Source organism: Nicotiana tabacum, chromosome 23, assembly GCF_000715075.1.
Source record: "Nicotiana tabacum cultivar K326 chromosome 23, ASM71507v2, whole genome shotgun sequence".
In the NCBI taxonomy this organism is placed as follows: domain Eukaryota; kingdom Viridiplantae; phylum Streptophyta; class Magnoliopsida; order Solanales; family Solanaceae; genus Nicotiana; species Nicotiana tabacum.
This window is the reverse complement of record NC_134102.1, coordinates 52,360,743-52,375,374: the sequence shown is the minus strand read 5'-3', so window position 1 is coordinate 52,375,374 and position 14,632 is coordinate 52,360,743.

The window sequence follows — 14,632 nt, the reverse complement described above, 5'->3', positions numbered from 1 at the left end:
AAACCAGTGAGCTAAAGCCTTATAGCACTGCTATAGCACCAGTGAAAAACTACTGTACCTGTACCTATTAATACACGAGCGGGGAGAGAGAAACAAAAGGGATTTCAAGGCTAGGGCTTTTCTCTCCACCACCCATTCGACCAAGACTTCCAATACACACTAAAGGTGAGGTTTTAAGTGAATTTTTATGAAGATTTCACTTCTCAATCATTAGTTACAATAGGGGTTTGTCTTGGATTCCATAGGATTTCTTCAAAATCTCAAGAACACTCCAAAAGTTGGCTTTCAAGTTTTGGGCTACAAGCGGTAATTCTTCACCCTTAAACTTACATGTATAGATTGTTAGGGAATATATGAGCAAGAAATAAGTATTAGCACTTATGGGATGGTGATTGGAAGCCATAAGTTCTTAACCTAGATTATTGGGTGTTGTAGAGATTTTGTAATTAGTTAATTAGTAAATTTTGGTGGATGTTAGTTCATTAATAATTATAATGATGCTAAAGAAGGCAGTTAGTAGTCAAAGGATATTGTAGTATCTCTTTTTGGTGGGAAGAATGGATTGTTGGATGAAGAAACACCACTACTAGAGGTAGTAAAATGCTATGCACTCTAGGTGTTTTATAAAATGCTAAAATAACTTAAAACCTGGAAAGTTTTACTAATATTTATCCAATTGAATTATGTTGATGTAGATTGAAGTTGTAAGAGTATTTGGAAATTTTAGTATCACTAAAGAGCTAAATCGAGGTATGTTGGCTAAACTCCCTTTCTAGAATCGAAATCCATGAGTTCCTCGTAAGTTCTAAATGTGGTTTGTTCAAACTCCTATCCCAACTGTTCCAAATTGCTTTCGAAGATTGATTTGCCTAAATGCTTATGTAGTCGAGTCATGTTTGAATTACCCCTATCCTATGATGCTTCCCATTCGTGGGAAATTATTCAAATATGATTGTTGTAACTAATGCATAATATTTGAATCCATGTGTCAATTGTAAATCACCATGCTCTCCCTTGTAAATATTTCCAATGTGTTTGAGTTCTTATATACTCATGAGTTGAAGCTATAGATATCATGCTCCCCTTTTGGAAAAAGTATTCCATGAATAAATGGTATATTAATCTCTTATGATTTTAACTTGTATTTCAATTGCCAATCATTATGCTCCAATCTTTGAAAGGAATTCATTACTAATGAATTACTAATGAAATTAAACCTATGATTTCTAGAATGTTCTATATATTGAGGTTTATGATAATGATCCTTTGAAGTATAGAAATGAAAGTGTGAAATATGAAATGTGGCCAACGTGCCATGAATAAGGAACATTAGGTATGGCCAAGAGAGACAATGAAATGAAGATGTTGTGAATGGTGAAAAGTGAAATGAAGCGATAGATGGCATGAAAAGCTATGAGATGAATATATTTATATTTCTATTTCCTTTATATACAAAATATTGTTGGGAGTATCATTAGCGCACCGAGGAAGGGTGGGTTGTAAAGTCCCACACCCGAAACTATACGTGCCGGTGTAGGAAACGGCTGAGTGATAGAAACTTTCTTGTACTATGATGAGGTTATTCCCCTTAATTGGGATGAGTTTGTTGCTAACACCTATTTATATCACCATGTCGACCCACACAACATTGTGGGGAGACGACTTAGCCGATCGGGTGGTGATTGGACACCATGCCACATACATGGTGGTTCCTCCTTCTTATCATTATATTTGATTCGTATCATCATGTTGATCCATATTCATTCCGAGTGAGACAGCTTAGCCGATCGAGCGGAGATCAGACTCCATTCCATGTGCATGGGGGGTACTGGGTATCCATGTCCACCTGCATACATTGGGGTGAGATGACTTAGACGGTCGAGCGGTGATCGGACTCCATATTTCGTGCATGGTGTGATGATCGGTGGCTAATGATCTCCCAACCAAAAATATTAATGCTTATTTGAAAATTGGTTATGTTTTAACTTGGGTTTTAGATATTATTGGTTTTCCTTGCTGCTTTTATGATTCTCTCCTTCTTATCACATTCTATTCCATGAGAGAGTATTTAGCTTTACATAATAGTACTATTCCATATGTACTAACGTCCCTTTTGCCGGAGACGCTGCATCTTTAATGGATGCAGGTGGCTCTGCAGCAGGCGGCTCGGGTTCTTGATAGGTGTGCCCTCTTCTCAGCTGACTCGGTGAGCCCTACTCTATATTGGGGCCGTATGTTTGTACTGACACCTTTATATTATTTTGAGATATAGCCGGGGCCTTGTCATCGGCAACTCTATACTATTATCATGTCATTTAGAGGCTCCGTACACATACTATGGGTCTTGTTTTGAATGGGAGAAAGCTATAATTATTGAACCTGTCAGTTGATCTCACTTTCAACCTATGAACTTGTATTATTTTGCCTTCTACAAATGAATCTAATTTGTGAAATTGGAAGTGTACATTTTACCCTCTGGTTTGACTATCTATTCGTGAGTTATTTATAGGCAAGGTTGAATGGTAGGCACTAAGTAGGCTTGCTTGACTGGGGTAACTCGGTTGAGTGCCGGTCCCGCTTCCAAGGTCGGGGTGTGACATGCCTGGAACTAAGTCAATATCAAAATCAATATCCTTATCTAGTGGCATACTGGCAAATCCGTATGGAATACCTCCGGAAACTCTCTCACAACCGGTATCGAATTCATAGTGGGAACTTTCGTACTAGAATCCTGAATAAAAGCCAAATATCCTAGACATTCCTTCTCAACCATACAATGAGCCTTCAAAAATGAAATCACCTTACCTGTAAAATGACCAAGTGAACCCCTCTACTCTAATCTAGGCATGTCAAGATAGCATAATACAGAGACAACTAATCCATGCCAAAATTCACCTCAAAATCCATCATGTCCAACAACAGATCCACAATCGTATCATACCCATTAATAGTAACCAAACAAGACGGATAAACCCGATCAATTATAATAGAATCTCCAACAGGCGTAGACAAATAAACAAGAATATCCAATGAATCATGAGTCATAACCAAATATGATACAAAATAAGATTGCACATACGAATACTAGAACCCATATTAAACAATACCGAAACATCTCCATGATAGACAAAAATAATTCCTGTAATGACTACCTTGGATGTAACTGCCTTTGGTCAACCAGGAAGAGCATAGCAATGATCCTGGACTCCACTAGTTTTCCCCCTCCTCTAGGATGACCTTTGACTGGCTGACCTCCATTTCTAGCTGGCTGGCCTCCACCCCTAACTGGTTGGGCGAATGGTATGGCAACTGGGGCTAGAATCATAGTCTGAGTACCTTACGTAGATATACCACTATGAAGCCTAGGAAAATCCCTCATCATATTCCTTGAATCTCCATACTCAAAGCGAGCTCTCTGCTGGCGTGACTGCTGAGACTGAGTCTGTCCCTATCGACCAGAATAACCATCAAAAGAACTATGAGCTGGGGGCGCACTGTAGGAAGCCTGCCCCAAACGAGTACTGTGAGGATCATGACTGACTGGGGTACTATGAGATGTGTGAAGTGCTAATGGATTGGCATACTAGAATAACCTCTACCAAAATGACTCTTACCTCCAGACGAGGCACCCCTGAATCCTCCTGAATAACAAGGCCTCTTAACCTTCACCACATCTCTCCTATGACCACGAATGTGCTCAATCCTCTGTGCTATCTCCATTGCCTGCAAGAAAGTAGTCCATATCTCGGTCTCCCTAGCCATAATGAGCTTAATTCCAAATTTAAGCCCCTCAATGTGTTACACCTCATGTTTTGGTACGTAAAAGTACGTCGCAAGTCAATTGATGTAAGCTAATAAATGAGTTCATCTTTTAAAGAACATAAAGTAAGTTAATCAAGTTAACTTGGAGGTTACAAATACTTAAGATCATGAATACCAAGTACCAAGAGGGTTGGAAGGCTTAGAAGCTAAATAAATTGAAAAAAATAAGTTTCGTCAAAAGTCGACCAGTTGGGAATGTTATAACATGTACTTTTGGGATGAGACTAGGGTTATTAACAAGATAAGGAGGTTATGCTATGAGTTATTTTAGTCGTATCATAGTCGTGTGTTATGTTTTGAAGTCAAGCGAGTTGTGGAACAAAAGTTCGCAAAGGTCATCACAAGTTACAGTCATAAATGTGCTGAAAATTAGGTCAAATGTAAATGATCTTTTCTCCCAATGTACTGGGAATTAAGGGATGATACACATACCAAATTTAAGATCTACGAGTCTAGTTTTAATTAATTAAACCTTTTGTTGATACGACATCGGATTAAAGAGATATTTGTATTTTTGCGAGACTGTGCAGGCAGCCCCTATGTGACCCACTTGGTCGGTGGCCGACCTTCACCTATTTTTATCTCGTTTTTGGGATGAGATTTACTAATTTTATGAACTAATTCCATCCTCACACTCTCCAAACTCTCCCAAATAGTTTCCCCTATGCTCCAAACAAATTCCAAAAAATATACACCATAATCCAACATCAAAGTTAGCCAAAGGTGAAGAATAACCCCTCTATGGTGTTGTGATGTTAATAAGGATGATGGTGAACTAATTTAAGTTTAGGGTTCGAATTTTATCTACTGCCTATGGTATGTTTAACATCCTTTTGATGGTGTTTAAGGTTAATTACATATTGGTTGTGGTGTTGGAGTGAAAGATTACAAGATAGCACTTAAAAGGGGAAGAGATGTTGTTATCTTTTGTTGGGTTGTTTTAAGGCTATATATATATATATATATATATATATATATATATATATATATATAATAGTAAAAGTAGAAGATGAAAGTAGTAATAATTAAGTGGTTTGAGAGTATGTTGTTAAAAGATGAAAGTAGTAATAATTAAGTGGTTTTGCGATTATGTTGTTAAAAGATGAAAGTAGTAATAATTAAGTGGTTTTGAGATTATGTTGTTAAAATCCTACTCGGTACTCTCTCTCTCTTAATCTATAAAATTGTATTAAATATATATATGTTGTTATGGCTGAAAAATGGGGAAAATAACTTGATTATGATATGTTTTTTGTTGTTATGCATGTCTATATGTTTATCAAGTGAATTGGTGAAAGAAACATATGAAACTTTAGATTTGAAGTGAAGATTAGCTTAAGTCACTTCTATGGTGTGGTATTGGCATTGAGGGTTGTTGTAAGCTAAATATAACTTGGATTTCTACTTGAATCTATTGTAGGAGGTATGTGTATTGTGTTCTTGCATGTGCTTAAGGTTAAATTGATGTTGATTAAGTTAAATGGATGGACTAGACATGAACTAGTGAATAAAGTTGCTAACTGAGGATAGTTGGAGTTGTGGATTGTTTCCTTTGTTATAAATATATGGTATAAGGCTAGAATCATTGAAGAATGACTTCATTATCATGTTAATGATACTGTTAATTTAAAGTAAGAAGTCTATAAGGGGTGATATGGGCTATATGGATTCAAATCGGAGCTTGCCGCTCGTCGTGAAGTAGTGGTGACTTGTTGTTGTTATATGGTGTCTTGTTATTGATATTTATATGTTGCTGGATTTCTCTGGTTGTTGTTGTTGTTGTTGGTATGTGTTATTGGCGGAGGCCCTTGTTACAGGGGACATGCTGCCGGATTTACGTCAACGAGCTAATAGCTTAAGTAACGGACTTAGCCTTTACTCAGCACTGATTTTGAATCTCTTTATGCTATGGTAGATTGAGTTGTTTGAAGAGTTGCTTGGAAGGTATTAAGGACTCAACGAGGTTAAGGTATGTTAAGGCTAAACCTTTCCTTCATTATGGCATGATCTCGTAACGACATGTGTTTGATAATGATACATAAAGAGAAGTTCATACTCTTGAATTTTATGTACATTATCCTAGTCTCATAAGTTATCATATTCTCCCTTATCGGGACTTTATATTTAGTCAAGCATTGTCTTCTTCCATTCAAGAGAGCATAGGGTTTATATATATATTGGGCAGTATTACAGTATTTTCACCACCATCGAGCTATAATCAGTGGACAGGCCCCTATTGCGCAACCTCTCATCAGATGGTAAATTATATACCGATCCTACTATGGTCGAACACCTATGAGCGAGCCCAGAATGGCCGAGATATAGAGCCTAGTATGGCCGAGCGCCTATGAGCGAGCCTACTACGGCAAAGCACCTATGAACGAGCCTACTATGGCAGAGCAGTTATACGTACCGAGCCTTATAGAGCCGGACAACTATTTTACTTATTATATTGAGAGAGTTGAGTCAATATCAGTAGATAAGCATATCTTCAGATTATCTTTGACTCCTAGTTACTTTCAGCTATTATATTATCAGTTCAGTCTCAGCTTTCAGTTATTCTATTGTCTTACATACTCGGTACATTATTTCGTATTGACGTCCCTTTTGGCGGGGACACTACATTTCATGCCAGCTGGTCCTGATAGACAGCAGGATAGACCTTCCCAGCAGACAGAGTCAAACATCAGCTTGGTTGGTAAGCTCCACTCCCTCGGAGTTACCAAGTCTAGACCTTGGAGTCCATTTTTTATACAGGTCTGATGGGTAGATCGAGGCCCTATCCCAACCATGATACAGTCATCTCTAGAGGCTTGTAGATGAGTCTTATATATTTTGTATATCCGTAGATGCTCATGGCGGCTTCGTCGGCCTGCATAATTATATATACCAGCTTTTGGGTATGTTTACCCCTCAGATGAGAGAGACATTATTTTTAGATGATTCAGAATATGGCCTCATCGGCCTAAGTTAAGGGTTACCCCTCCAGAATTCACAGTTACAGAGTGGTACGCTCGGGCCGAGTATGGCACCGAGAAAAACAATTTTAAAAGAAATCATATTAGTTGTTCAAAGGCTACCTAGGTGCTCGGCGAGCTCGGTATAGTGCAGCAGTCCTGTTACTTTATCTCCCACTGTCTGGATGGTAAGGTCTTCCTCCTCCTCCTGCAAGATTGCACTGCAATCCATCTCTACCTTATCCAGAAATAGGTTCCTCATGCCAGCTAAAACCTCATCCTTCTCAGAACCCCAAATCATATCGGCCTGGCGGAATGTCTGGTGTATTAGTGGTATGGGTTGATAAAATGGATTGTAGAAGTCATTCCATGGTTGCGTCCAATCATTATATTCATGCATAGTGTATTTATACCCGAGACCAAAGGTCGTGCCATGAGTTTGTGGTCATATTGGTTCTGTGATTCCTTGGAGTTTAGCACTAAGATCCTTGCCTGGTTCAGACCCTAACCACTGCAGCATGCTTAGCACCTTGTTGCTCCACCATCATCCTTTCTCGATGGTATTCACCTGATCAATGTTGTAGAATGCTTCTCCTCCCAATTTCCTTCTATTCTCAATTGCTGGCACGGTCTGGTTAGTATAGATAGGATTACTTCCATCCCCATGGATTACTACCTCCTGATGATTTCACTCAAACTTCACGGCCCGATGTAGAGTAGAAGTAACTGCCCCAACCGCGTGTATACATGGTCGTCTCAGCAGCAAGTTCTAGGTAGCAAAGATGTCCAACACTTGGAACTCGACATCGAACCATATCGGGCCCATTTTAGATCTAGGTAAATCTCTCCAATAGTAGCTCTTTGAGACCTATCAAACCCTTTCATTTTTCATGCTTCCCATTCGTATCTTTGGTATACATATGCCCAAACTCATGGCAGCAGCTCATCTTTATGTTCAGACTTGAACCCCCATCAATCAAAACCCTTCTGGCAGCAGCTCATCTTTATGGAAAGTGATCATGTGACTCTCCAGCACCTGTCCCACCATGTTTTCCATCTCTCCACTAGCGATACCAGCAGGTATGTAAGCTTAACTCAACACATTCATCAAGGCATTCTTGTGTGTATCTGAGTTTTATAACAGCGACCAGATGGATATTTGAGCGGGAGTCTTTTTAGGTGATCAACAACAAAGTACTCCCTTGCATGTACCTTCCTCCAAAGATCGTCAGCACCTATCTCCACAACAGATGGTTTTGGTGCGGTTTACTTACTCGTTTCTCCAAGATTTTCCCGTGTGTAGACCCTGCCTATTCTGGTCATTCCCTGGGCGACACCCATCTCTTCCATCTTGGCTTTTTCTTTTCTCCATTCTTATGCTACATAATCCCATGGAACAACGTTAGATTTGTAGGACGGTGATGGAGCTACCATCATAGTGAATGGTGGCCTGGGTGTAGCTACCTTAACCTTGAACGGCACCTTGGTCTGCACCACAATTTGTGAGAGAGTGACATGAGATATTTTAGAAGTGTCTCCTCTCTGATAAGACCTATGGATCTTGATCACATTTACTCCCTCGCCCTTGTGATCAGGAAGGGGTTTATTGCGGACATTTGGTGCAGACTCCTTCGCATGTATAACCTTGGTGTCAATCAATGTCTGGATTTTATCTTTCAACATGCGACATTCCTCGATAGTATGTCCCTTCATGGGTGTGCTATAGACACAAGTCTTATTGGGGTTGACCCACTGAGAAAGGTTTTCAATAGCACCTGCGGGAATGGGGGTGACATAACCAGCAGCCTTCAGTCTCTCGTATAATTGGGCCATGGGCTCGACAATAGGGGTGTACTGTTTGGGAGTTCTACGGTCGAAGTTTGGTCGGTGTTTTGGGTAGTTCTGGCTGGCGGGGGGAGATGAGTGGTAGTATTTTGGCTGGGTATTATAGGTGTGGTAGATGGTGGCTAGGTAATGGTACTTTGGAGGTGTGGGTTGATATGCAGGTGGAGGTGTTTGATAGGTAAGGGGAGACTTAGGGCCTTGGGCTACCATCACGGCACCCACTTCCTTCTTCTTTGAAATGCCCCCAGACTATAAGGTTTTGTTGGTAGCTTACAGCGCTTCAAACTTAGTAACCATACCACTCTTGATGCCCTCCTCTATTCTTTCTACCAACTTAATAATATCAGAGATCTTGTGATTCTCTATAACCATCAATCTCTCATAGTACTGTGAATCTTGAGCTCTGACAAAAAATTTATTCATTTGTTCCTCTTCTAGCGGCGGCCTCACCTTGGCGGCTTCTGATCTCCAGCGTGTAGCATACTCATGGAAGGTCTTTGTTGGCTTCTTCTTGAGGTTCTAGATATAGAAAACATCTGGCGCATTTTCTGTGTTGAACCTGAATCTGTCCATGAAATCAGATTCCATACTTACCCAGTTAGACCACTTCTTTAGATTTTGGCTGATGTACTAGGATAAAGCATCCCCAGTGAGAATCCGCATGAACAACTTCATACAGATTTGCTCGTTCTTGCCTACTCCCAAGAGTTCATCACAGTAAGTCCTCAAATTCACCTTGGGATCACCAGTGTAATTGAACATCTCAAACTTAGGAGGTTTGTAACCCTCCGGCAGCTCCATGTCTGGCTGGATACACAAATATTCATAATTCAAACCTTCAACACCTTTTCCACCCTCAACACTCTGGACTCTTCCAGACAACTTCTTTAACTCTTCAGCCATATTTTGGATGAGCAAGTCCTTCTCGGTTGGTTCGGGTAGGTATAGTGTTTTTTGTGGGGTGTGTGGTAGGGTCTACACGTATATCGGGTTGCCTTGGTGTGTTCCTGGGGCTTAAGTGTTTGGGTGATCATTTATTGAGGTCTGAGGTGGATCGGGGGTAGGTTGTGGCATGTTCTGAGGGGTATGATAGGTGGTGGTTTATGGATACTGGGTCGTATTATGGTGATGTAGCAGAGGAGTTTGTAATGGTGGAGGGTTAAGGTTTTGCGGGGGTAAGGGTTTTTGATATTGATGCATTGCGGGAGGATTTTATGGAGCTAAGGGTGATGGATTTTGGGGTTGTTTGTTTTGGGGTGGAATTTGGTTTTGAGTGGTGGTGTTCTGATGATTGATGTCGGGGACATTAAAAGTAAGGTAGAGGTTGGCGAGATTTCAAACTTGCTCGAGTTCCCCTTGTAACAAAAATATCTTCTGATCTAAACGTAGAACCTATTCATTTTGTCCTGGCGTACTTCTTCCATCTGAAGTCTCTACATTCTCTGCTATAGTAGCATTGTCTTTTCGGTTACCACTCAAAACGTCCATCTTTCCTTTGACTTTGCTTTTGATGTCGTTGGGTGGAGAAGGAGGTGGAGGACCTCAGGATCTGGTGTGATATGCTGATGATGCCAGAATGCACGAGCCAACATTATGATTGGGAATAATCAAAAGAAAGAAAACAAAAAGGTAGCCAAGTCAGTAAGATGAAATAAAAGATCGTTTGCAGAATTTAAGCAAGTAGCACGAAAGGCATGCTATAGTTCGTATCCTAATTTTGGGACCTCATTGTGCCCGAGGTAGGCCTAAGCGACAAGTAGACTTGGAGAAAATTTATGCCAACGTTTCCTCATCCCATTAATGCAAAAAATAAATCACACCAAACTCTTACTAAATCGAAATAATAATACAAAGTCACTAATGACATGAAGTCTATCTAACTAGAAAGCAGTAAAGAAAATTTCCTCCTAATCTATTTGGTCCAAGAAGGACCTTCTCTAGGCTTTTCTCTTTTGGCTCCATCAATCACATTCCTAAGGTCACGCATCTCGAGCAGCAAGTATGCCATTGCCAGCTTTCCTCCCTCGTCGTAGCCCATACGTTGGCGATCCCAGAGTCTCTTCCTCATCTTTCCTTCAATTCCATCAACCCTTGCTCTGATTGTTTCAACCTTTTTGTCGACTTGTTCGTGATCTCTTTCTATTCTTTTATCGCTCCATGTCTACCTTATGTTGTTCTAGATGCTTGGCATCAGATTCAAACACTGTCTTGCATAGCTCTTGTACTTTACCTGAGCCTCGACCACCGCATCTTTGATCCTGTCTTTCAGAATGACTCCCGATTTGGCGTCCCCGGTTATGTCATCCTCTCGTCATGAAAGGTAGTAATACATATGTCTGGCGTGGTACTTGTCCGGCTTGATAGTCTCTCCATCTACAATGAATTTTTGGTTTTACATGTGCTGAGCCTCAAACTTGAATGGAATAACGTCCCCTTTAAAGTGTGCCTTATACTGAATCATATTAGAAACCCGAGATATGACCTGCTTCCTCCCAACTTGCCTCATTACCCTTATAGGAGCATAAGGATAGATGCCTCGTAACCCAATCAATACCAAATGAGTGATCCCTTTGGACTTAATTATGAACACTTTGCTGGGAAACCACTCAAACATCCAATGCACTTGTTCGTCAGTCGAATTACTAAAGAAGCATACCCACCCTTCAGCATTCCCTGGCTTTGCAAACCTATCTGGAGCAAATGTCACCTTCTTTGGATGATGACTGGCGATATAGTCATTAGTGGTCTACGCAAGAGCTCCTGACGGTAGTCTCCCCTGTGAAATTGCTCTAGCAGCCAAACCTGTAATAGAAGATTGCAACCCTCAAAGTGTCCAAACCCATGTTTGCATCGATCTAAAGCTCGGTAAATCTCAACTAGTATCATAGGAACAATATTGTATTTTTTTCCCTCGATCCCTTCCATCATGGTCCTAGCAACCATGGCCAAACGAGTGTCAATCTTTACTCCTTGCATCGGGAAAATTAGCAAACCTAGAAAATAGACTATGAAGACATAAACTCGACGATGAACCCATCCCAAAGAGGTGATAGCCAACTCCTCATGATGCAAAGGGTATAATTTGATGTGTACATACCATTCATAGAGAAACTCAAAAGGAATATAGGATTTCTTTAAGCAACCCAACTTGTCAATCTTCTTGAACCCTAGCATTTTCAAAATACCGCATGGGGTACGTTTTTCTAGTACCAACTGACCCGGACTATCCCATGGAAGTTTGGCAAAACCCCCAATTTCTTCTAAAAGAGGAGTCCACTCTATATTGCTGAACCGGATGACAACCCTCTTCTCATCCCAAAACATGGTGGCTGCCTCAATTATTTCTCTGTTTGGCTAGATGTTCAACAAGGAAGGTAAATTACCCAATACTCTTCTTACATTGTTTATGTCACACAACACGAGGTCATTCCACCAATTAATCAGTAGAGGTGGGATATTCTGGACCATGCCAAACCTGAGAATTTCGTGCCTCATTTTCTGCAATTAAATAAAAGGTTAGCCCTTTCCCCCTCCAGATTTTATTATTTACACAATAACGGTCAACATGTTGGCACATTTTCTCCAAGTAATGCATATAGCATGATTGTGTCCTTTGGGATTGTGGAAATCCCTTTGGACTTTGGACACGGCTTATCTAAACAGATTTATGTGTCATTGACTTTTTAATCCATACTAGGTTTTAACATGATGCATACACATTTTAAATTAAAATGAGGTTTCTAGACGCGTCTAGACTGATACTCTCAAGCGGAGGACTTGAGAGGGAAAGGCACGGGACGACTGCACCATTGATTGACTAGTCTACTGTTAATAAGCCCACTCAATTTAAAAAGGGGTATTTTAGGAAAGCTCAAACACTCATCAAGTGTCACTATGTTGATAATAGGCACGAGTGCAGTATGATGTTGAAAGCATGCTTATGCGAAAATAATAACATGTAGCCAAGTATTTTTCATGGTGAAAGCACATAAAGGCGGTATTAAATAATGTGATAGAATAAGCGAAAGAGAAAGGGAAAAGAAAAGACAAAGGAAATAGTTAGCATGGTTCACATCATTCTAAAAACATAATTAAATGAAGCAAATAAAGGGGATGGGGAAGGGAGGTTCATGATGTAGCAATTTCAAGCAAACAAAGGGGTGGGAAGAGGGGAATACATGGATGAAGTCAAATAATTCAATAATTCACACAAGTAAAATTATTTATGGTAAGAGCCTAAGTATATCCCCAGCAGACTTGCCATGTCGCCGCGCCCCATTTTCTCGCGAAAGCGGGTTTTGACATGTGGCAACTCTTTTAAAAGGGTGTTAAAAGAGAAGAGCCGCCACCTAATAATTTTTAAGGTGTGTTAGGGTACCTACTTGCAAATAACTCTATTTTAACTAGTCTGTATTATCAAAGATCGGGTAAGGGCTCAATTACTTCAAAGAGAAGGTGTTAGGCACTCTTCGAGGCAACTGTAGTTCCCGGCCGAATTTTAAACTATGTGGGGATTATTGAATTACAATTACTCTATTTGGTCATATAAGTTAAAGAAGAGTAGGGATTCTAAATTTATAAGTCAAAACAAATTTGCACATAGGAAAGAAAGCAGATTATACGTTAATAAATAGTTGATACAATCTTTCAAGACTATAAGACATGACCTAGTTTAACCTAAGTTCAAACGAACAAGTGTACAAACAGTAACTATGGGGGATCCTAAGTTTTTTAGCCTAAAGGATCACCCTATGCAACATAAATAATACTTCGCAACTCCCTTAAGTGTAATGGTTGCTCATATTATTCAGTAGGCATAGACTATCATCTCCTGCTACCCAATTACTATCTTGAAGTTGTTTACCTAAAAACGTTCTAGTTCAATTCTAAACTGCATCCTATGCGTGCTTTACCAGTCCCTTGCCTATGGTCCACGAGGTTTTGGACCTACTATTTTGGTAGTTCTGGACTTCCCTGACGCTGCTCAAAATGAGAAAACTAGGCGCGCATTCAAAACAAATAGGACTACACATAATCATCATAAAAGGGCTCAAATTCACCTCCTCACATAGGCTCAAGTGCACACGATCAAGTAAACAGGCAGTTGATATTCAAATTAACCATGCTTAAGACAGAATTGTTAGGTGGACAGGCAATTATAAGTAGGCAGATATGGAAATGGAGCAGGTTGTGTCATTTAAAAACCTATAGGCATGATGTCGAGATTATCAAACTTAGACACTTTAGCACTAAGCAGTTGAGTAGTGTCGATTCTTATTGCATTAATCCTATAGCCATGGTTTCTAAGTGAGAAAACACGATTAAACATTTTCAACAGTAAAATCTTATAGGCGTGATCTCTAGACGGTTAGATTCAGGCAATGGAGCTATTTTAAAATGCAAGTTTATTTTATCAATCCTACAACCATGCTTTCTATGCGAGCCGCACAATTGGGAGAGATGTATCAATGTGAACGGTTTCAATTACTTAAACGGGATTCTATAGGCATGTTGTCTATAGAGGTAAAAGATGCTGAGCAATATCAGACGAGTTTGAGTTGAATACTATAGACATGATTTCTAGCCATGTTATGAGTTTTGTAGGCAAGATCAATATTAGGATCCTAAGATGCAATTTCTAAATTATCATGCAAGATTGAACCTATAGGCATGTTGTCTAACAGTATATAGAGCATGTTAAGTAAGTACCAAGTAAAACACTTTGAATCCTATAGGCATGTTTTCTAGCTATTCATGCAAGAATTAAAATATCCCATCCCCCACACTTTCACTAATTCCCCATTATTCATCATTGCAAATTATTATAGGCCCAAATATAGTAATACAAGCTCAAATAATGATCACAGTCCTAACTAAGACAATTACAAGCCCAACATAGATACAAATCAAATAAAGGATGCTCCTTAGCTTTCAACCAAAACTTGGAGCCTCGTGCGGATGAGAAGGCACATGCTTCGGACAGTTATCAATATGCTGCAGCTCTCAGC